General features: G+C 48.8%; 1 protein-coding gene across 3 annotated transcripts in view; it reads right to left on the bottom strand.

Annotated features, from left to right (window-relative positions):
* Ldlrad4 (low density lipoprotein receptor class A domain containing 4) overlaps window positions 1-22917 on the bottom strand; it is a 369231-nt gene that overhangs the window by 298007 nt on the left and 48307 nt on the right. The window contains exons 1-2 of one of the 3 annotated variants that reach the window (XM_048806715.1): window positions 20016-20297; window positions 18714-18805 (exon numbers count right to left, since the gene is read on the bottom strand). The gene's annotated coding sequence lies outside the window, so the exon portion shown is untranslated. Of the gene's footprint in view, window positions 1-18713; window positions 18806-20015; window positions 20298-22917 lie in introns of those variants that run through there. The other 2 variants (XM_048806709.1, XM_048806710.1) reach the window with 2 other exon arrangements.

Raw genomic sequence — 22917 nt, forward strand, 5'->3', positions numbered from 1 at the left:
AACGGGCCTCACCACCGTTCCCACCTGTCCAGACCTCCGATAATCCCTCGCTGAGGAAGGACAGACTTAAACCAGGTGTAGCACCCCATGGGCTCAGAGGCATGTCCCCACCAAGGCTGACTTGATCCAGGAGCCACAGCCTGGAGATGTTCTGGTCTAAGTGCATCTTCATCTGAGCTCCCAGGCTCCACGGGCTGCTGAGTTTCTATCGTGAGCAGAATGCCAGTCTCCTACGGACAGATGCCTGGCCTCCCTTGCCTCTAAAAGCTTACCCCTCCCCTGGCACCATCCCACCTGGGACCAGTCCTGCCCCTGAACAGTGCCAAGGACATCACCTTACACAGCCTTCTGGCCTCCCCCCTGTGCCGGGCCTGTCACCTGGGGTGAGGCACCTCAGTATGGCCGGGCACCCACTACACCCCAGTCAGCTCATTAGGACAAGTTCCAACCTCTACTTGGAGCCATGCCCCAAACCCTGACCCTACCCCACATGCCTTATTGTCTGAACAATCAAAGAAAGGCCTGTTCCTTGTCCTAGATTTGACAGATAGGCCAGTGCAGACTTCAACATTGAACTTCAAGTGTGGGCACAAACCTCAGAGCTCTGGAGCTCAGGAAATGGTGTTTGGATAACAAACAGGCATGTCTCTTCCACCTGGTCCCTGTGTCACCTGGAAGCTCAGTAAAGAGGTTAAATTGTCCCAGCCCTCTCAGAGGTAACACAGGGCACTAGACAGAAGGCTGTGTCACTCCAAGGGGCCAGAAAACACCCAAAGGCATAGTGCCCTCCTCTACCACCCTCGGGAACCAGAAGGCAGAGTCCCCTCCAAGATGTAGAAGCCCCTTCACATGGAACATCCTCAGTTCCAACGCAGACCCTTCTGTGAACAGTGTCCCATAGCCAGCAGGTATCCAGGACCTCCCTTGTAAAAGAGGGTGGTGATTTCCTTTCACGCCGTGAAGCAAACAAAAAACAAATACACAGGTGAGAACTTTAAGTAGTGGCCGGTACACCACGAAAGGCCACGGAAGGCCAGCACTCTCTCACAGAGAGCAGAGCCTCCTTCACCTCTGGGCGGGCCCTTGAACTGCTGGGTCAAGGCTTTCCAGTGTTCTCTTAGAAATCCTGGAGCATGCGCTGAGATGTAGCCTCCCTGCCAGGGTCCCAGAGTGACAACCAGGGCAGAACAGCCGCAGCAGCCTGCACGTGTGGCAGGACTGACAACCCTCATGAGGTGAGCCTCTCAGATGTTGGGCTGCCTTCTTCTGCACCCTGCCTCCTGGGGTAAGCTGAAGTGTGCCCCCCAAAACTCAGATGTTGAAATCCTAAGCTCCAGTGGGACTGTATTTGGAAAAAAACCCTCTAGGGAGGTAACTATGGTGACATGAAGTCACAAGGTAGGGCCCTGCTTAGCCAGCTTTTCACCACGGTGACCAAAACACCTGGCAGAACAACTTAGGAGTAAAAGGCTTATTTGGGCTCATGGTAGCAGAGGTTCAGTCCCTGGTGGGCTAAGTCCCCTGCTCTGGGCCTGACGTGAGGCAGGACATCATGGCAGAGGGGTCCAGGGAGGAAAGCTGTTCGGCTCATGGTGGGGTCAGGAAGTAGAGAGAAGTGGGGAAGAGGCCACAGGGAAGATGCACCCTCCCACAGTGACGCAGCTCCTCCAGCTCTGTCCCACTTGCCACGGTTACCACCGGCAGTCCACTCAGACAGGGCAGACTGCTTAGGTCCCAGCTCTCACAACCCAGTCACTTCACCTCTGAACAATCCTACATAGAAACAGGAGCTTTTGTGGATGCCTCATATCCAAACCATAAAAGGCCCTAACCAATAGGGCTGGGGTCCTCACAAGAAAAGGGAGAGATACCAACGCAGAGTTGTCCCAGCCCCACAAGTGCACACAAAGGACGCCACATGAGGACAAGCTGAGAAGGTGGCCATCCACCAACCTCACCAGCAGCCAGCCCTGACAGCACTTCCATTGGACTTTGACCCTCCAGTCTATGAGAAAATAAATTGCTGTTGTTGAAGCCACCCAGTCTGCGTACAAAATACACCCAAGCCTCTCCTGACACACCGAGGATCCCAAAACCTTACCAAACCTGTGTTTCAAAGTGACGGTTTGATTTGGGAGCACTTCTTGCTAAGTGTACCAAGGTATCTGTCTGTCTGCTGACCCTAAAATCCATTTTACCTCAGCCTACACGTACAAGCCATGGGCATGTGCGAGGCTGTCAAGTGTTACTAGTAACCACAGGTGATGCAACAGTGCAGGCGAGCTGTGACAAGATGGCACCAGGCCCTGTGTCCATAGCCGGGCTATCACACACGGAGCCACTGGCATCCCTGGGTTCAGGCTCAGTGTGACCTCCACACACATGGCTCCCTGGGGCAGTGAGTCCACAGCAGGAACTGGACAAAGGAATCCGCTTTGAGGTTTCCCGAGTCACAAGGGGTGGCCCAGCCTCCCAGGATGGGGCACAGTAGGCAAGGATATGCCTCTGCTGGCCGGTCAAAGGCAAACTCGGTGCCACGGGAAATTCCAAGCAGGAGAGAAAATATCCGGAATTTCTACAAAGTCCAGATGCCAACAGGGGTCTCAGTACTGTCGATATTTGTGTTTAAGCAACTTCCCTTAGGAAATCTGTCGGCTAAAATTTCTCAGTTTGCAAACAAAGATTCCACAATTAATTTCCTTCAGGGCAAGAACAAAATATTTATACACGTCCCTGAAAGTTTGATCAGCCGACTCCCACGCCACGTCCTGAGCCCGTTCTAATTCTGGAGCTCAGTTTTGTGTCCATCTTGAGTGTTGACAACCTCTCAGCTTCAGCACTAACAATCTCAACTAGCCACGCAAAGCCAAACTCCAAAGATAACCACCGTTTTCACCATTCTGCAAAAGGGCTGGTACCCAAACCAGCAGGTAGGCTGTCCTACCGTCACTTATGAAGTAAGAGGTGTGCAAACAGGATTTCCCAAGCAACCCTTAAGACTCTCACTGCCAACTGGCCTTACAAGCCCCTGTGCACATCCTCTGTGCAGAACGGGCTCGGGAAGGGTCACCAGGTGGCAAGGGAGAGTCCTCACGTCACAGCCCACTGATCTTACGAGAGGGAAACCTTAGGTAGCTCACTAACCACTCTGGCTTCTACTTCCTCACCTGTACTGAAGGGTTTTGATGACATTTGACAACTTTGGCCCCTTCAGATTCTAAAGAAGAAAATATAACTTGCTCTTCTAGAATAACAGCTCTGTTTCAAGACCTCAACCTTCTGGTGGCTAAATCTCTTGCTACGTATTCAGGTTTGAAGCCTTTTTCAGAAGAGTCTGTTTATCATCATTACGTCTGTTTCCAGCCTACAGGTGTTGCAAAGCAACATCACCTTGCCTGCCACCAGCCCTTTCATTGTGGCACAAACTACAGATGACATTCCTTGGCTTAGTGTACAGAATTACACTGAAATGGTCAGAGGCTGAAGGGTCATCACTGGGACAAACCTCTCACTCCAACCTCATAAGTGCTCTAGCATGAGTTTGGAGAGCGCTACCTACCCCCAAGCTTGAACAACAGGACTCAGCCAGCCCACATGAGACTGAGCCTGTACAAAGGAATCCATTTTTTTTTTAATATTTATTTTTTAGTTGTAATTGGATATAATATCTTTATATTTATTTATTTATATGTGGTGCTGAGGATCGAAGTCAGGGCCTCGCACGTGCTAGATGAGTGCTCTATCGCTGAGCCACAACCCCAGCCCCAAAGGAATCCACTTTAAGGTTTCCCGAGTCACAAGGGATACTCCTGGCTTCAAACAGTGCTATCGACCAGTGGTTTTTCTTGAACTTGATGCAAGGTAAAAGGCAATATTTAAATAAAATAAAACTTTAAAGATATATTTTGCAAGTAGCTTCCAAGGGTGTCAGTGGAAGTGACAATGACTAACGAGGTAATACCGCCACCTGAAAATTCACGTGCAAAGCGAAAAAACGGAGAGGGAAAGTGACGCTGATCCAAGACTTCAAGGGAGGCAGTCAGACATTTTTAGAAGAAAAAGTATACTGAAGTTATGCTTTAGTCTAAAAGTCAACCATAGACGGCCGTTCTCCCCGTCACCCTCCTCCTGAGACGGCAGCAAGGGCCAGTGTGGTAGAACATTCTAGTCCAGCTCCAAGGCCAGCAGAGCCTGCTTGTTTCTTTATAGTCTGCATAGATTTGCATGACTATACAAGGAGGTGTCTGCTCCATGCATCTAAACCTGATTAATTAGTATCAGTGTCTGTTCAGAGACGGTAGAGGGGAAACAAACCATGAAGTCCTCACCTCAGATACTGCTGATTTAGAGGCAGCACAAACACATGAGATCAGCTAGACTGTCCATGTGGCCGAAGCTTCCCAACAGCAGCCTAGAAGTGATGTCTAATCTCCTGGTCCGTCATCCCAGCACACACTGAATTAACCTGTGCAGCCCCAGAGGCCACAGGAGGGACGTAGAACTGATTACAAAGAATGCCAACCCATGCTGCAGTGCTGTAGAGACTCAAAAGAGCTATAACTTGGCCAAGATCTGAACCCCTCGGCTCCAGTTTACGTTTTCATCACATGTCCACCTCGAAAGTTAAGACACCAACATGAAGGTTCACAGCACTCCTCTGACACCGTGTCCAAGTCCCAGACCCAAAGAGAGCCTGCCTCGGGAGCATCCCCACCAGAGCCAGCCCTGAACTGCCTCGGTCATCCTTCCCTTCCCAAGCGCTCCATGCAAGGGAAAAGTCCTAGATCTTCCCCAGAAATACAGATGGGAGTCGGGAGTTCAGTCCTTCTCTCAAAACTGTCAATCATCCACCAGGCAGAAGGCCACTTACTCCTGCCTCGTGAACTGCACAACAAATCCTCCAGGTGACCACCAGAAAACAATGTCCTGCTAACTCCAACGCAGATGGCAGAAACCAAGGAATCCCCGGCTCCAGTCTCACAAAATTCAGTCACTCCTGGGTTGCCACATGCTTCCACCTCTTCACCAGGAGACACCAGCTGTAAAGGCTCCAACAGCCCCATTGGAAATTCTGGAGCAAACTGGGCATGAGGAACCTTACACCAAGGGCGTCCTCTCTCCTCTCACAATGCACTAGAGATGTCACATCTCATGTGCTGCTGTCCAGGTGGCCAAAGCCTGAAGATGGGAGAAGGGCCAGATTCTTTTAGACACTGAAAACATTTCACAACTCAAATGTTTCTGACCCATAGTCATCTGAGTTAGTGGGAGAAAGTTGGGGGAACAGAGGGTGGGTCAGAGATTCACAAAATGTACAAAGCACATCCAGAAATATCGTCAGCCCGTGATCCACAGGTTAGCATAGATGTTCACATCAAGGTGCACCCCAGTGTCGCTACTGATGTCACGTGCTTTAAAAACATCTCAGACAGGGGCTGGGGCTGGGGCTCAGTGGTAGAGCGCTCGCCTAGCACATGAAAGGCCCTGTGTTCAATCCTCAGCATCACATAAAAATAAATAAAATAATAAAACATCTCAGACAAACAGCCCAGAGAAAAATCAGGTCCTTGGGAACACTTTATGAATATCTCATCCACCCCACCATTCCAGTAGCTGGTAACGTCTCTGACCCCCCTATTGCTGCCTCGTTTCCCAGCTGAGCCCTCAAATGACACCCAACAAATGTTCGAGGGCTGAATACACTAAAAGCAATGCCTAGTGCCTCTTTTTGGTAGCCTTCAGGGGAATTTTTTGTTTCACTGAGGTGTTTTTCAAAATTTAATCTGATTGATTCAAACCTCATCTGTTGGTCCAATAGATTTAGGGGCCATATCTCCCTAGTAAATGGGAAATTTCCCGTGCCGTGGCCTCCGCTGGGACACCCAGTCCGTCTCAAGCAGAAAAAGCACAATTAAAATCAAATGCACACATTTCAATCCTCAAAATCATTGCTTTGTTAAAATTCAGGGGACTTAAAGATAAATCCCCTTTACCTCCATCGAGAACCTTACTGCTCCTGAGCGTTGAAGACACAGTTGCTAAACTCTGGAGGGGTGAGCTTTCACCTGGCCTGGCTGCAGAGGGCCTGGCTGCACAGCGCTTCACAGTGGGGGGCGACAGCGGGCTGAGCCTGCACTGGGACAGCCAGTACACGGCACCCCCAGCCCAGTCCTCCCAGCTCTGTCAACACTGCTCTGTGCTCACAGACGATCCTTGTCGCCAGCAACTCCGTTTCCCCAACTATAGAAGCCAACCTGTGACCCAGGGACACCTAACCACTTAGCCACATCCCCAGCCCAATTTATGTTTTGTTTTGAGACAGGGTCTCCCTGAGTTGCTGGGGGCCTCACTAAGTTGCTGAGGCTGGCTTTGAACTCACGATCCTCCTGCCTCAGCCCCCTGAGTCACTGGATTTACAGGTGTGCACCACTATGCCTAGCAGGACCATATTTTATGGTTTCAATCAACGATTACTCAATTATTATTTCCTGAATGAATGAGTGAGTGAGTGAGTGAGTGGATTAATATACAAAAGCAAAAAACCAAAACAGTTGATTTTTGCCTTCTGAGGCCCCTCTCGGCGGCAGAGAGCCGAGTTCTGGTCGTATCCTTCATCATTTGGTTTCCTGGAGCACAACAGATGGGACCTCCGTTGGAGGGGTGTAAAGACGTCAGTGGACCCAGCGGGCTAGGGGCAGGGGCGGGTGAGAGGACGCGGCCACGCCCTCCGAGGGGCTGCCCTGCTGTGACTCACAGACCAAACTCCATCCAGCCTGATAGACAGTCCCTTTCAGTTTCGTTTAGTTTTTTTTTTTTTTTTAATTGCCTGTAAACAGAAATTTTCTCCTAGTTAAGTTAGCCTCAGGAAATTAAAATCCCATGTGTCACCACAGAAGAGTGACACATGGTGAATGGGCCTGTGGGTCAGCTGTCTCAGGAGGCCAAGGTGCCAAGCAAGCAAGGTCTCCAGATCTGCTCAATGGGGCTGGCAAGGTCAGTCCCCAGGTGGTCTGCACCCTGAGGTAAAGGTTTGGTTTAGATAACTTTAACTAACAGATAAAAGGTCTTTCCATTTTTCTGCTATGCTAACTTCTTAGAGTGATTATGTCTCATTAATATGTTAGAGAGTTGTATAGTTTTATATCTCACCAAATGTTTTGCTACTGCCCACAGTTAAGGAGTTGCTCACACATCTGAAAGAGGAAAACGAAATTCTTTCAAGATACCCTGCTGTTGCTTCTTAACAAAAAAGAAACTGTGCACATTCTCACCACAGGATTTAAGATACCAAAAAATTCCTGAAACACATCCAGATTATTTTTTAAAGAATACTTGTCTGGAGAATGAAAAAAGAAAAACAGGCAACCAAAGAAAACAAATAAATGGAAACCTTAAATAGCTATCAATTCTCCTGGCTGAGCAAACATTGAACAATTTAGTGTTAGAATGGTTTCAGGATTGTTGTGCCTTGAAAAAGTTAAGACACACTAATATAGCTGGAGAATGCTCAGGATATAAACAAAGATTAATGTAGAGAAGGTTGCTTCAAATTTTAAACCTACTACAAGCCAGGCACAGTGTTGCATGCCTGAAATCCCAGCAGCTTGGGAGGCTGAGGCAGGAGGATCATGACTTCAAAGCCAGCCTCAGCAACTCAGTGAGACCCTGTCTCTAAATAAAACATTAAAAAAAAAAAAAGGCTGGGATGTGGCTCAGAGGTTCAATCCTTGGAGAAAGAAAGAAGGAAGGGGAAGGAAGGAAGGGGAAGGAAGGAAGGAAGGAAGGAAGGAAGGAAGGAAGCTCACTGCGAGCTAAACTTTTAAGGTACCCAAAATGTTAACACTTTTCTGTGGAGAGCCGTGAACCAGAAGGAATCTCTAGACCCTGATTTTAAGGACCAGGAAACCAAGACCTCAGGCCCGGGAGCTCTCTGGGAAACAAAGTCATGCAGTCTGATGGTAACATGGAAAGAATGGACGTCCACCAGTGAAGGGAGGCACCAACCACCAGGGCCTGCCTTCTGCAGCCATGCCACGTCACCCAGCTCCTGAGCCAGCCCTGTGTGCCCATGCAGAAGAACGGAAACACTGTGGAAATGGAGCATCTAGGCAGCTGGGGGCTTTTAGAAGCACCCATCAGGTCCCCTAAGCACCTGGGGCTCAGTTTCACTTGGGCTCACAATCAGGGTGTGAGATAACACAAAGGGCAATGGGTCTGCACAGCCACTCCCTACGGGAAGGCCAGAGTCAGCTGTCCTGCACTGAACATCCAGAATGCCTAGCCCATGACCCCTCGAAAGCGGAGATACAGTGATTCTTCTTCAGCTACCTGAAAGCCTGTCCTTGAACGTGACCTTTCACCCCAGAAGCTAAAGCACCCAACTCTGGCAAGAAAGGGCTCACTCCTGGTAGTTGTGAGTCAGCCATCCTTCTCCACAACACCCCACCTCTCCATGACAGTCCCAGAGGCTCAGCACCGGGCACAGCAGGGATTGCAGTTGAGCAGAGATCTCTAAGACAGGAACAGATGGACCCCAAGTGACATCACCAGTGACCCATGTCTTTCACTTTGCAAAGAACTACTAGCTTTTTTTTTTTTTTGGGTACTAGGACTGAACCCAGAGGTAATTTAACCACTGAGTCTCATCCCCAACCCTATTTTGTATTTTATTTAGAGACAGGGTCTCATTGAGTCACTAATTGACTCAGTGAATTGCTGAGGCTGGCTTCAAATTCATAATCCTCCTGCCTCAGCCTTCCGAGCTGCTGGGATTACCCGTGTGCCCCACTGTGCCTGGTACCAACTAGCAATTCTTAATCACAGTTTTATTCATGCTTTTTCTACTACAGTGACCAAAAGACAGATTCGGCATTTTTTGTTCAACTGTTAATTAAAGACTGATGACACTCCCAAAGAAGGTTTAAAGTTAAGTGATTAAACAACTAACTAGCTATATATACTAACTTCTACTTACATTAACACATTTGCAAATCCTTAAACAAGTCTAGGCCCTGCAATCTACAAAAGGCTTTTAACCCTAATGCCATAAAGGTCATCAGAAGTAATATTACAAGCTTCATATAATCTTCCATTCCCTCAGATTATCCACCTCATAAGAGGGGGACAAAGGAGAAAATGACTACAATGTGATTTAAGTCCCTAAAAAGCCAACCACTGTGCACCCCAGAACTGAACTACTTTATTTTTAGAATTCAGAAAACCACAATACACGCTCGGAGCACATTGAAAATAATTGCTAACAAACAGGTCTAGTGCAGGGACCCTACAGAGAAGTGGGAAATACCAAGCAGTGGGGTCCCTGAATCGCTGCTAAGTAGAACTGAGCCCCAGTTCCTAGGGAGGCCTAACCGGTGCCTCCAGAACCCCAGCTGCCAAATGCCCCAAGATGTGGAGGCTGCTATCTCCCTGGTGTTTTAGTGCCTCTGCCAAAGCTCGCACTTGTTCACTTTTTTTTTTTTTTTTAAGTTGTGTTTTAAATGCTTCTAAGTAGGGCAGTCGTATCAGTAGGTCCACTGTGGGTGTTACCAAAGTGCAAGAGGTGTGCTCTATCTCCAAGGCTTGTGGGAGTGGTATCATGGCCCCTGACTCACCCTGTAGCCGTGGCTCCTGAGGAACTCCCTGTTCACCTACCTTCACAATACAGTGCTGACTCCTGTCAGGACACTTCCTTTTTGGCTTTGGTTATTAAAATTGTATTATTTCAGCAATATTTCAATCCAGAAATAGCCAGACTATGTATCTGGCCCTATCATCAACTAAATGTTCCTTTGCTGTAAACCCGAGATAGTGTTAGTATCAACAACTGGATGTGAAATAAATAATTCAATTTCAATAACCCCTTTTCCTTTAAAGAGATACGGCACAGACTTTTATCAGTGTAATTTTGGCTAAACTGATGGAAGAAGACCAGAAAGAGATGACTTTATTAATCTGGAATTGGGAATGCAGCATTTTCCATTTTATTCTGGGTGACATTCTACTTAGTTTCAACTGGACAATTATAAAACTGCTCTATGTTTGATTACCTTAAAAACCCCACAAATCACCATAAGAACTGCTGCAAAGGAAATCTTCAACAACATAAAGTGATCGTTATGATTCTTCCTGTGGTCTAGAGAGATGCTTGGGAGATAATGACAGTGCTTCTCTGATGACTTCTGTGACCATATGAAATTTCCAAAAACCCAAATGATTGTACTGAACCTAGTTACACAATAACTAGATAGATTTTGCCTTAATCTCTTTACCTCCTTTGATACAGGATTATAACATTTTTCTCTGTATGGAACCATTTCGTCATATTTCTGTAATTGGTCTTCCATTAATTATTCCCAGCTGCAAGGAGTTTCTATTAATTACCAGCATTTCCCCTGAAATAAACACTCAATGACCAAATGGGTCCTGGAGGGAGTGCTCCTCACACGTGCTCCCCTCTGCACTCACCCCATGGCTCCACGTGAGGTCGGTATTGTATGGCAATAGAATTTGGCAATAGAATTAGACCCCCGTGGTGGAGAGGCTGTGAGCCAGTGGGCCCCAGCATCATGGTCAGGACACCAGACGGGAACATGTCAAGTGTGCCTGAGCCAAGAGTTTATGATCCCACACAGAAGGCCCCGCTCCTTCTAAAGTGAAGTGTGGAGTCGCCTCGCATGTCTCCTTATGGGGTCCCACCCGCAAGACACAGGTGGACACCCAACTCCTACCAGCACACTTGGGAAGACGGTAGAGGCTCTGCGTGTCCCCAGGGCCTAAAAACAACCAGGGCAACCCTTCCAACTGCACGAGGTCTCCTTAAAAATGCAAGTGGCTATGGGAAGAGAACAAGACGCTGGGTGGGGGGACCAGGTGGGCACACTAGCCACATGCACACACTGAAGGGTACTACAGCGTGCATCAGTTAGGTCACTATTTTTTGAATGACACATCCAAGAGTGAGTGTGGGCTGCAGCAGCCCCAGGGCCTCCAGGTAGAGATGGAAAACGGTCTGAGCAAGGGACACCGCAGAGTTTGGCAAAGCTCTAAGGTTGACCACTAAGCTGAGAGACTTGAACACAACAGATAATCGTGATGCTAAGATAAAGAGGACTGTACTAAGACAAAAACACCTACTCAGGTGTGTGGCACACCCCTGTAATCCAGCTACCAGGGAGGGCAAGGCAGGGGGATCAAAAATCCAAGGCCAGCCTAGGCAACTTAGCAAGACCCTGCCTCAAAGAATAACAAGGACTGGAGATGCCACTCGTCTAGCGGGGGGGATGCCCTGGGTTCAATCTCTAGTAGCGCGCACGCGCACACACACACACCAGTGTGTCCTACTGAGTATGCGATGTAGCAAGGCACACCAAGACTTCACACACTTTGCCTGCTCTCACACTTGCTTTGTATTCTTGGGGTGATCTTGCCTTGTGCTAATTACTGCCCCCATTTTAATCAGCTTTTTCACTACTGGAACTAAAAGATCCTACCAGAAAAATTTTAGGGGAGGAAGATTCATCAGAGGGCTCAAGGTTTCAGAAGCCTCAATCCATAAGACAGCAGACTCCCCTCCTCGGGGCTCAATGTGAGGCTGAACATCACGGAGGAAGAGGGTGGCAGAGGACAGCAGCTCACATGGTGATCAGAAAGCGGAGAGACTCCACTCTCCAGATATAGAATATACACCCCATGGCCAGGCCCCAATGCCCACCTCCTCCAGCCACACCCCACCTGCCTCTAGTCCCCACCCGGTTCATCCCATCAGAGATCATTACACTGATTAGGTTAAGGCTACACCCCCAATCAGTTCTCCCCTGAACCTTCTTGCTTTGCCTCACATGTGAGCTTTTGGGGGACACCTCATCTACACCGTAACACCCCCAAATCTCCATCTTCAGTCATGACCTCTCCAGCTCAGACCACTGTCGAATGGATTCCCAGCCACTTCCCCACAGTCTCTTCAGATGTGCTGAGCCAAGGCACCTCCAGCCCAGACCCCTCATTCGCACACTGTGAGCCCCTTCTCCCTGCTGCTGTCTCTGCACACGCCAGCTCCCCATTCACCCAAGACGGAGGCCAGAGAGTCATTTCAGAGCCTGCCTCTGCTCCTCCACCCTGGCCTCTCCTCACGCTCCACATCAGGTCAGTCAGCCCACCCGACACTGCTCCACTGCAGGCCCTCTTCTCTGTCACTGCCGCCTCATTTGGGGCCCAATCACTGGGGCCTGGAACGAGCTCCTTGTTCTTCTTCCTGGATGGCCTTCCCAGCTCCTGAGTGTCCCCTCCACTTGCTCCCACCCTTGGCCACCAGACTTGGGTCCCTGAACACATGACGTAATGACCTCATCTTCCCTGAAGAACCCCCCAAAGGCACTCCACGCCCCACAGGATGATCTGCGGGGGCCTTCAAACACTTCCCGGCTTGGCACTGCTTTTTCAACTTTCTACCTCATCTTCCTTCCCAAGGTTGCAGGTCCATTTGCTATTTCTCCAGCACACTGCTGACTTTCACCTGTGTGAGACTCTCCGAAGGCTCTGCACGGGGCAGGCATGTTGTACAACAGTGTGATTGTTCCTAATGCCACAGAACTCTACCGTTAAGGACGGCAGCGAGGTGGTCTTCCACCGCATGTAATCATTCCACTGCCACCAGCGATGCGCCAGGGTTCCACCGTGCTAGGTATATTTTACCACAACTCTTTTTAAAAGGTAGGGCAGAGCCAGACACGGTGGCACACGCCTGCAACCCTAGCAGTTCAGGAGGCCGAGGCGGGAAGATAGCGAGTTCAAAGCCAGCCTCCGAAACTTCAAGGAGCTAAGCAACTCAGTAAGACCCTGTCTCTAAATAAAATACAGAATAGGGCTGGGTTGTGGCTCAGTGGTTGAGTGCCCCTGAGCTCAACCCCCAGTACCCCCTAAAAAAGTAGGGGGAAATCCTGAAAAACACTAAAGATGAAAATGTATGTAACCGACTTAAATATCACAATACCAAGTGGTAATAAGTTCATTTAAGGGTGACTCAAAAGCACCCTCGCATCCTTGAAAGCACCAAAACCCACTTGGCAAACGCACCTGTGCCTGTGGCATGACTCTTTCCGAAATGACTCAAGAATCAGCACATCTTCTTAATGTTCTAAACTCAGTGGGGCTACATAGACAGGAGGTGATGGGGCACGTGACCCTGTGGCCAGGCTAGCAGAGGCCTCAGGCCTCCCACCCAGGCACCACACTGGGAAAATGCCAATGCCCAGGCCCAGAGAGATGAGACCCAGAAGCAGCCTTGTTCTCAGCACACGACGGCACAGGAAGAAAGTGAGCACAACACCACAGAACCTGCAATACAGGCAGCAGCTCTGGAACTTTTCCAAAGTAGGGGGCTGGGGGTGTGGCTCTGTGATACAGCGCCTGCCTAGCATGTACGAGGCCCTGGGTTCCATCCACAGCACTGCAGGAAAAAAAAATATAGGCAATGTAGACTCAGGTCCACAGAGCTTTTAGGAGAAAGCCTCCTTACCCAAAGCCCCATCTCCACATGTACCCTTTACATTCTGCTCTGGAAAACCGACAGAAGTGGCCATGGCTTCCTTTTCTTCCACCTACATTTGTGGATTCAACAGAATGATTCTGTTCCTAAGTGGATTATGTGGCCCAGAAAGAGGGACCACCACTCTTAGCCAGGGCAGTCCCCCGACAGGACACCTGGCAGCTGGGATGCTTCGTACTTGTGACCTGTCTGTCCACTCACTCAGCAAATCCCCCTCTGGAGTGTGACTGGCCGACTCAGACAGAAGGTACCCAAGCAGCCCCGAGCCTGGGTATGCGGGAAGGCCAACAGGCCCTGGCCTGAGGTCTTCTGCACTGTCCCCCAACCCATGCACAGCTCGATTGCTGTAGCACAGCCCCCAGGTGCCAGAAAGACATACAAAAAATGAGGAAAGCCACGGGAAACCAGACCCCAGGAAAGAAGGAGGAAGTTGTTGATTACACGTCAGGCTGAGCCCAGACAGACCCCAGACGCCCTGAGCACAGCAGGCCCTCTCCCAAGCACTCAGCTTGCGAAGTTAACCAAGCGTCACCAAACAGCCTTTGGCAGGAGTCGCAGCCAACACAAAAACAAATATTATATAAAGTTGAAGTAGACAGCCTGGGCAGAAAAAGCCCAGTTGACACTTCTAACGGTCCCCTTTGTGTTGCAGGTCACACACTCTGTGACCAAATCCCTCCCCTCCCCTGGCCTGTCCTCTTCAATCCCGCCCATGTGGCCCTGAGCTCCACTCATTACCTTTCCAAGTTGACCATCACTAAGAAGATTTCTCCCAGTCAAACGAACCTCGCATCTCATGCTCTACTGCAAATGCTCTTGACCTTTGGGGAGGTCAAAACCTTACTGAGAATCCCATCAAAGCCCTGACATTCTCCCCAGGAGCAAGCGCGATTGCAGGGAACTCACAGATGCCCCGAGCTGCCTGGGGTTACAAGCCTCGGTGGCCGTCCCCATGCCCATCTCCTCCCATTTCCCTCCTGCACTGAATTTGAGAAAAGCTCAGTAACCAGCCTCCATTTGGAAGAATTATGTAACTCCAACAAATGTCAAGAATCCATAAGGACTCCTTCCAGAAGGCTGGCCATGACATAAGGTCTGCAGGAGAAGGTCACGTCCCTCATCTCAAGAGCTCTGGCCAGTCGGACTTGCAGCATCCCTGAAGGACACGCCCTCCCGGCGACTGCCGTGCAGATGTACCAACGTGACTTGCGGGGACTGCTGAGACTCAGTCTGTTACAACTGGCATCGGCTGCCACGGGCAAGTCATCAGAAGAACCTGACCTTGGCAAAGCACATTTTACACTTGAGCACAATTCACTGGGTGACACCCAGCGGGGCACAGAGAGGCAGGAAGAGGGAGAAGGTGCTGGAGTGTGCTGCCTGGCACTGCCCACTACACAGCACTGCACAAGCCACCTCACCCACACACACAGACCCAACCCACGAAGCCAAATCCTGGAGCTGCTGCTGAGAATCCCATAAAAAGCAATGCTATTTCTAACCTCCCGCACCATGGAAAAATACACCCGCCACCAAGCAACCCAGAATCTCTGAAAGGTTTATTTTTATACTCTTTTCCCCACGCCCCCACCCCAACCTCCCCCACAAAAATTTAGGTGGAAAATTTGCTAGCTTTTTAGCAGCTTAACAATACTGTGCTAGGTATCAACTGAAGAAGTTGCCAGCACACTGGAATTGAAAGCAGAATGTTCAAGGTGCTTTTCTGATAGGACTCTGCACACCTACTTAAGAAAATAATATAATCTAATAATAGGAAGACAGAAACCACCAAACAGACAGAGAAAATCCCCCAGGTCCCAGACCATGGGGGAAGCAACAAAAGGAAGAAGTTTCTCTTCTGAAAGCCTGTCCCCGCTTGCTGACCCTCCTCCCTGCATTGCCTGTTTTCCTAGTCCAGCCCATAGATAGAGGCGACCCGCGCTCGTGACGCCCTTGCTGGGCTTCTGTTTTTCTCAATGCCACTTTGAACCTGAATCTGAAGGGTGAGGGGAAAGTGTGAGCTGGGGCTCCAGACCTGACTCCCTGGTGCTGCACAGATGAAGGACTCAGGCAGGGGCGGGAAGGGGCAGGAAGGCACTGGAGATGAATGAGGACTGGAGGACCCAGAAACTTCTAGAAGCCTAAGGGAGACCCCTGAACCAGGACTCCTGGCACTGGCAGCCATGGGGTCACCTCTCTGATGACAACCTGGAAGGACAGCAGAGGCTCCAACCTGCTGCGGTCCAGCTGCTCACGCAGACAGGACATCCTGGTGCAGCTCTGGAGGAACCTAACCTGAAGGCAGAGTTCACTCCCAGAGTTGGGAGCCAGGCCCCTGTGCCACGCCCAGCCGTTTCTGTTGGGTCATGTTTTCACAGTTAAGTCCGTTTCAATGCCAAAGATGACTTTGTACCAACATCTGGTGAAAATAAGCATTGATTTATTTACCGGAGTAGAAAGCAGGAGCCCACATTTAAAGGTGATGAGCGCTTATCTCAGTTCTACTGTTCTTCTTTGATTTTACCCTAAAAGTTTTAAATTTAAGGCAAGAACAGGAAGATTAGGTCCTAGGGATGCATGGCGGTGGAGAGGGTTGTCTGTTAACTGCCGAGGGTCACTCTACTGGGACCACAGATCCCACGCCGACTCCCTGCCCCACAGTCTATCAAGGACATTGGAAGGAACCAAGACAGGTGGGATTCTCCCCAACTGCATCCTCTCGTCTGCTGAGAACCAAGCAGATCCAAGGCTGAGGTTCCATTCTCTCAAGAAAAGAAATAGATGAAGAGAGGTCAGGAGCAACTCCCTGGCCTGCATCTCAGAGGCTATACCCCAGCACGCCCAGCGCTTGGAAGACACCTGTGAAGTTCTTCAGGAATTCTCCCTATGCTGATCGAGGACAGAGATTGCCACCTCTGTCTCTTTTCCTCTAATCCTCCCACCTACTGTGTACCAAAATGCTGAATTAGGCATCTACTAAATAATTCTTCAAGATAAATAACATCCCATTAAAAGTCAAAAAAGTTGAGACTCAGAGCTAGAACCTGGTGTGCGTCACAAAGTGAATAAAATCCACGGGGCGAGAATTCAACCCAAATTCCGCGGCTTGTGACTCCACTTTACAAATGCCACATGCCAAGGGGCAAGCCTTGAGCTCATCCAGAAGGCCCAAGTGATGAAGCACATTAACAGCACCCTACACATGCAGACCCACCCCCATTTCAAAGCCAAGTTCAAACGAATCCATGTACAGAAAGAGGGTCTGTGCAAAACGCAGACCTCCATGGGCTTCCCAGACAGGCAGAGCACTGAGCCGTAATGCCACCTGTCCACTGCATCAGCCCTTAGGAATGTCTCACGGCCCAGCTGTGAGCTGCTTAAGGGACCAAGCTTTACAAGTAACAGAGTGAATATAAATTCCGGGACAGTCAACTGTAAGGACCTATTTTAGAGGTGTGAAAGTTCTTACGACACCTCGGAATCTAAGTCTGTGCTTGAAAATTACCCGTGATGCGTGAAGCAGCATGCGGGTCTGCAGAGACAGCCTCCCTTCTCGGACCTCTCTGGGTGTGGGGGTGGGGGTGGGGCAACACGGCTTTCAATCTAACCTGAAAGCCACACTCAGCAACTGCAAGTTGAGAAAAAGTTTTCCATTACCAGTTTTGAAAGTTGCTTAAAATAGCTGACAGAATGAGGTAATCCCATATAAGGAGGAAAATCAGATACTTATGTAATTTTCAAGAATTATTTCTACTTTTGCCAAAGTTTTGCAAATCAAGTTGGGCAGCCCTTCGGGGCATAGGCCAGTGGGTGCATTAGGAGGGTTGGTGAATAGCGACTTGGGGCAGCTTTAGCTTGGGGCCGGTAAATTCAAGGGGGCTGTATTGGGGATGAAGAATGCAAACAGAGCTGCACCCCCAGTTTGTAGGCCCTGGTGGGGTCGAGCAGTCACCTCCCACTCTAAGCTGGTGGTAGGTGCCAAGTTACAGAAGAAACCTAGTGCAGCTCACCAGCTCTCACGGGGCAGCAAAGATGGGAATTCTTAAGCCTCATGCTGCTCCTTTAGGATCTCAGGGGCCAGATGAACCATTCATCAGTCCCTGAACACCCAGGAGATGAATGAAGGCTTATCACACCCCGTGAGTCCCGGTGCCTTGCACTCCACATTTTCAGACCTCTGATAGTGAAACTCACAGGAACCCTCAAGGCAGCAGTAGACAGGAACCCACTGCACTCAATCAGCCAATGGCCCACTGTGCAACTCACGCTCTTAAGCACCTGCCATGCTAGGAAGGGTCCAAGTTGTGAAAAGCCCCTTTAAATTCAAGGGTCCAAGTTGTGAAAAGCCCCGGTGTGCCTTGGTGAAGAAGCACCCTAAACCCCCTCCCCAATCCCCAATCGTCATCTATTGCCAATAGCAGCCATAGATAGAAAGGTCTGGGTGTGCTGAGCCCCTCCAAACACATCCATGTCCTTCATTTGACGAGTTCCCTGGAGCTCCCTGCTGTGGGCACTGTCCTTCAGCACAATGCAGTGGGTGCGGGGACAGGGGATGGGGCTGGGGGTTCACTGGCCCTTAGAAAGTTTCCATTCTAGCAAGGAATTTGCCACAAGCAATGAGCACACCACCTGGCACATTAAAAATTTAGGGAAAAAAAATTACGCCTTGTATTTCACAGAACTCCCTCCCTTCCTCAAGATTCTCAAGTGCGTCCCCAACTGATGTTCCCTGCTATCAGGTGAAGCCTGACAATCAGGCAGGACAAGACTCACTAAAGCCACTTCAGAGTTGACAAAATAGAGGCACAGGGAAGGGAGGGGGGCATGCCTAAGGAGAAAAGCGGACGGTGGGCAGGTGGGCAGGCTGGGGGGGGGACACTCCTGGCAGCCTCCAGCACCTCCCCTGGCTGTCCCCCAAGGGGGCTGGCTCTGAATGGGGCTTGGGACTGAGGATATCAGAGGTGACTCAAACACATATGTGTCATCTAAGCTTCTGCTGAAGACACCCCAAGTCACAGCCACTGAGCCCCCCCACACACACACAAAGTGGCATATACACACATGGGCTCACAAACATAAAACCAAATGCAGTAACCCAGGAAGGGACCATCTCAGAATGGCTGGTGTTTGACAGTCTTTGTGACAAAGAAGAGCTGGAAGCCCCACTCACCTTTACCACTACGAGCAGACAGGTATCAGTCCTTGGAAACGGTCCAGCGGAGGAGGAGGCGGCGGCGTGAGGTGGCAGGTGCAGAGCTTGCACTACAGAAAGGAAAAGAAGGGCCGTCAGGGCACCAGTCCTTCATTTCCCTTGGAACATCCACCCCCAGACACACCAACTTCCAGAAAATGTCTGAGGGCTGTCAAAACAAAAGGCACAAATATCAAAATAAAGCAAATAAAAATGTGAAGATAAGCAGCAAGTATTAAAGGGAAGGAAGAGGGGATTTCAGCAGAACCTCTGGAGCAGGGAACACGACGGCCCACCCCACCTCCGACCTGCAGGGAGCAAGACCAGCTGCTCCGGTTCCTCCCTGAAATCCCGGCCTGCTTCTGTGCCCTCCTGAAGCTCTGGCCTCTCTGCCCGCCCTCTGTCCCGTCAGTGATACATCCTCCACTGGGTGCTGCAGATTTTGTCCAGGCCACACAACCCGTCGCCAGCCCCCTCACCCCAAGGTGGTAAGCTGACTCCACGCACACAGGGCCTTGGAGGCTGAGCACAGTGCCTCCTCAGGAGACCTCCACGCACAGCTTCGGGAAAACTCGGTAAAGCTCTGCCTCAGATACCACAAGTGCCTCTCAGCACCCGGCCTGCCAGTGGGTCGGATGCTCCTGTCCAAGGCTGAATGAGCCGCCATCTGTCTAGCTCATGTGCCGTGCCCCCTCCAGGAGACTTGTCCCTCAAAGCACAGTGCTGCCATATGTCACTCCCGAGTGATCCGCCAATGCTAAGGCATCTAGATAAAAAAATGACTGCACCTAGCTCAAGGGCCCCATGAAAGTCCCACAGAGGCCCACCCCAACACCTGAGCCAGTGCCTCCCTGCGTCTGTTCAACTCCCCCTGTCACTACTGTGGGGACATCTCTTTTTTTTTCCCACATTTTTTTATTGATGCGTTATGGTTGTATGTAACTGAGGTGATTTGTGGTTACATATTCGTACCTGCACACAATGTGACAACATAATTGGGCCATTATTACTCCCCAGCACTTCTCCCTCCTTGCCCCCTTCCACCCCTTGATCCTTTAACTCTACTGATCTCTCTTTGATTCCCATAAGACCCGCTCCCAACCTTCTTTTGCTTTTTCCTCTCTGACTTCCTTTTAAGAAAGAAAACTTGACTCCTTGACCTTCTGAGTTTGACTTACTTCCTTTATCATAATGGTCCCCAGTTCCATCTATTTTCCTACAAATGACATAATTTCATTTTTTCTTTACGACTGAATAAAACTCCATTGTATATATACACACCACATTTTCTTTATCCATTCCTCTCTGATGGACACCTGAGTGGGTTCCACAGTTTGGCTATGGTGAGTTTGGCTGCTATAAGCATGGGTGTGCAGGTATCCCTGGAGTAAGCTGACTCTGATTCTTTAAGATATAGACTGAGGAGTGGTCCAGCTGGGCCATGTTGTGGTTCCAGGCCTGGCCTTCTGAAGAACCTCCATACTGATTTCCATGGTGGTTGTCCTGATCTACCATGTCCTAGTCCCACCAACAGTGAGTGTCAAAGTGTTCCTTTCTCCACATCCTCTCCAGCACATATCATTATCTGTATTCTTGATGGCTGCCATTCTGACTGGTGTGAGATGAAATCTCAGGGTAGTTTTGATTTGCATTTCCCAAATTGCTAATGATGTTGAACACTTTTTCATATATTTGTTGGCCATTTGTATTTCTTCCTTTGAGGAGTTGGACATTTCTTTCTCCTCTCCTTTCTTCTCTCCACTGAGAAAAGAAAACATGCACTTCTGATTCTCCAGAACTTAGGAACAGGGATCCCTCTCCTAAAGCTTTCTGGGATTCAAACGCTGCGATCTCTTGGGAACAGAAGTCAGTGAAATGACATAAGTGTCTTGGTTAGGGCAGAATCCCATGTGACTCCACAGTGGATGGTGCCCTTGTATAATTCCCTTCCCTTGAGCACAGGAGTAACTTGTAACTTATTTCTCACCAACAAATGGCACAGGTGCCACTCCCTTGATCAGGTTCCCCTGTGTAGGAATCCAGCTCAGTAACTACAGTGAGGTGCCCTTGCTGTTTCTGAAGAAGGGAGCTAACAAGACAGGGTCCTGTCTGTGAAGGGGCCACGTGGCAAGGAGAGCAGGGACCCCTGAGAGCTGAGAGCAGTCACCAGCTGACAGCCAGCAAGGAAACAGGGATCTCAGCCCCCCAGGGACAAGCAAGCTGACTCTGCCAATAACATGAATAAGCTTGGGAATGGATCCTTCCCCACCCAAACCTCCAGATGAGAACACAGCCCCTGAGCTACGGAGACTGTGCGAGAATGAGCATTGTGCTTGGCCTCCAGGTTCATGACAATTTGCTATGTAGCAATGTAAAATTACTAAATCTAGTTTAATAATAGAGAGATACGTAAAATATGTATCTCTTAAGTGCAAACATAACCAGCACATCAGAACAGCCCTCGCTGCCTGTGGCATCAAAGGTAAAACTTCATTTTTCCCCACTCCTTGTGAGCAAGAACTCATCACCTCATCCTGGCATCCCAAGACTTTGCAGAGCGAACCACTGAGAAGCCTTTACCTTTTTTTTTAATGAGCCAAACTAAAAGCATTATGATCTGTAGATCTCCATACACTATGATAAGGCCACAGCAACTGAATTGATCCATCCTTCTAGCCAAGTTTGTACCTTCAAAGTAAATTTCAAAATAGCTGGCAGATCTTTAGCTCCTGCTCGAGCCCAGAGACTGAAGGCACAGCTCTCCCTGGTCCCATCCCTTCATTCTACCTGGGAACCTGAGTCCGTGCTTAGAAATGTCACTCAGTAGTTACAACTTTGGCCAAATATCCTTGCTGCTTCTCTGGCATTTTAGCTATGTAACAACTCAAGGTTAAAAACAAAAACTTCCCTAAAAAATCTGCAGAACAAGAATTTGTGAATCCTTCTTAATTTTTCATTTGTATCAATAAGTCTTTCATTCTCAACCAAAATGAAAAAGTCCTGAGTGGGTCAAACAAACGGGTTCTAATTCTGACACTAATTCTGAAGCTACTTCCTGGCAATCTTTTTTTTTTTTTGTATTTTTTTTGTCAACAGACCTTTGTTTTGTTTGTTTATTTTTATATGTTGCTGAGAATCAACCCAGTGCCTTATACATGCTAGGCAAATGCTCTACCACTGAGCTACAACCCCAGCCCTCCTGACAATGTTTTTTAAAAATTCTTTATTTTGTTTTTTATTATTAAATTGGTGATTTTTAATTCTCTGAATTAAAATTTTTATCTAAGCTCTGTTTAAAATGAAAGTTGGAAGCCAGGTGTGGTAGTGCACACCTGTAGTCCCAGCTTTTCCTGAGGCTGAGGCAAGAAGATCCCCTGAACTAACGATTTCGAGACCAGCCTTAGCAACATAGTGATACCATGTATTAAAAATAATAATAGGGCTGGGGATGTGGCTCAAGTGGTAACGTGCTCGCCTGGCATGCGCGGGGCACTGGGTTCGATCCTCAGCACCACATACAAATAAAGATGTTGTGTCCACCAAAAACTAAAAAACAAATATTAAAAAATTCTCTCTCTCTCTAAAAATAATAATAATAATAATAATAATCAAAGAAAAGTAGAATGTCTAAATAAAGTCAGTTTCTGTTGCCCTCAAGAGATAAATTATTGCTTTTATTACAAAGAATACTATGACTAAAGTTGTGTCTTAGATTTTGAAAAGGCTGATTTTAATAACAGGCATATTTTTAAATATTCAAATTAGTTAAATTACATAGAAGGTACAAAATAAAAACTTCATTCATTACAGAAACTTGTCATATTCCCCCAAAATCCATATTCAGGAACTTATTCTACATGCCCATTCCTTCACCAATCACTTAGTAAACATGAACATTATCTCCAAGGTTTATCCCCTTATCCTCAGCTTCTCAGATAGAAGGATTCTCACACCCAAGCCAAGAAAAACTACAAACAGCAGTCCCGGAATTCGAGGCAGAGAACTTCAACAAACTCACCTCTTCCTCCCAACATAACCTGCACTCCCTCAGGCCCATCTCTAGCTGTGAAAAACAGCCAGTGGCCCATAGCTCAGAATCCTCCTGGACGGGGTGAGGCAGGGAACTGGAGCCCACGCAGCAGAAAGAGCCGGCCCAGGGAGAGAATCAGCCCCAGGTCACAGC

The sequence above is a fragment of the Marmota marmota genome, unplaced genomic scaffold (genome assembly GCF_001458135.2).
Source record: "Marmota marmota marmota unplaced genomic scaffold, marMar, whole genome shotgun sequence".
Classification (NCBI taxonomy): Eukaryota; Metazoa; Chordata; class Mammalia; order Rodentia; family Sciuridae; genus Marmota; species Marmota marmota.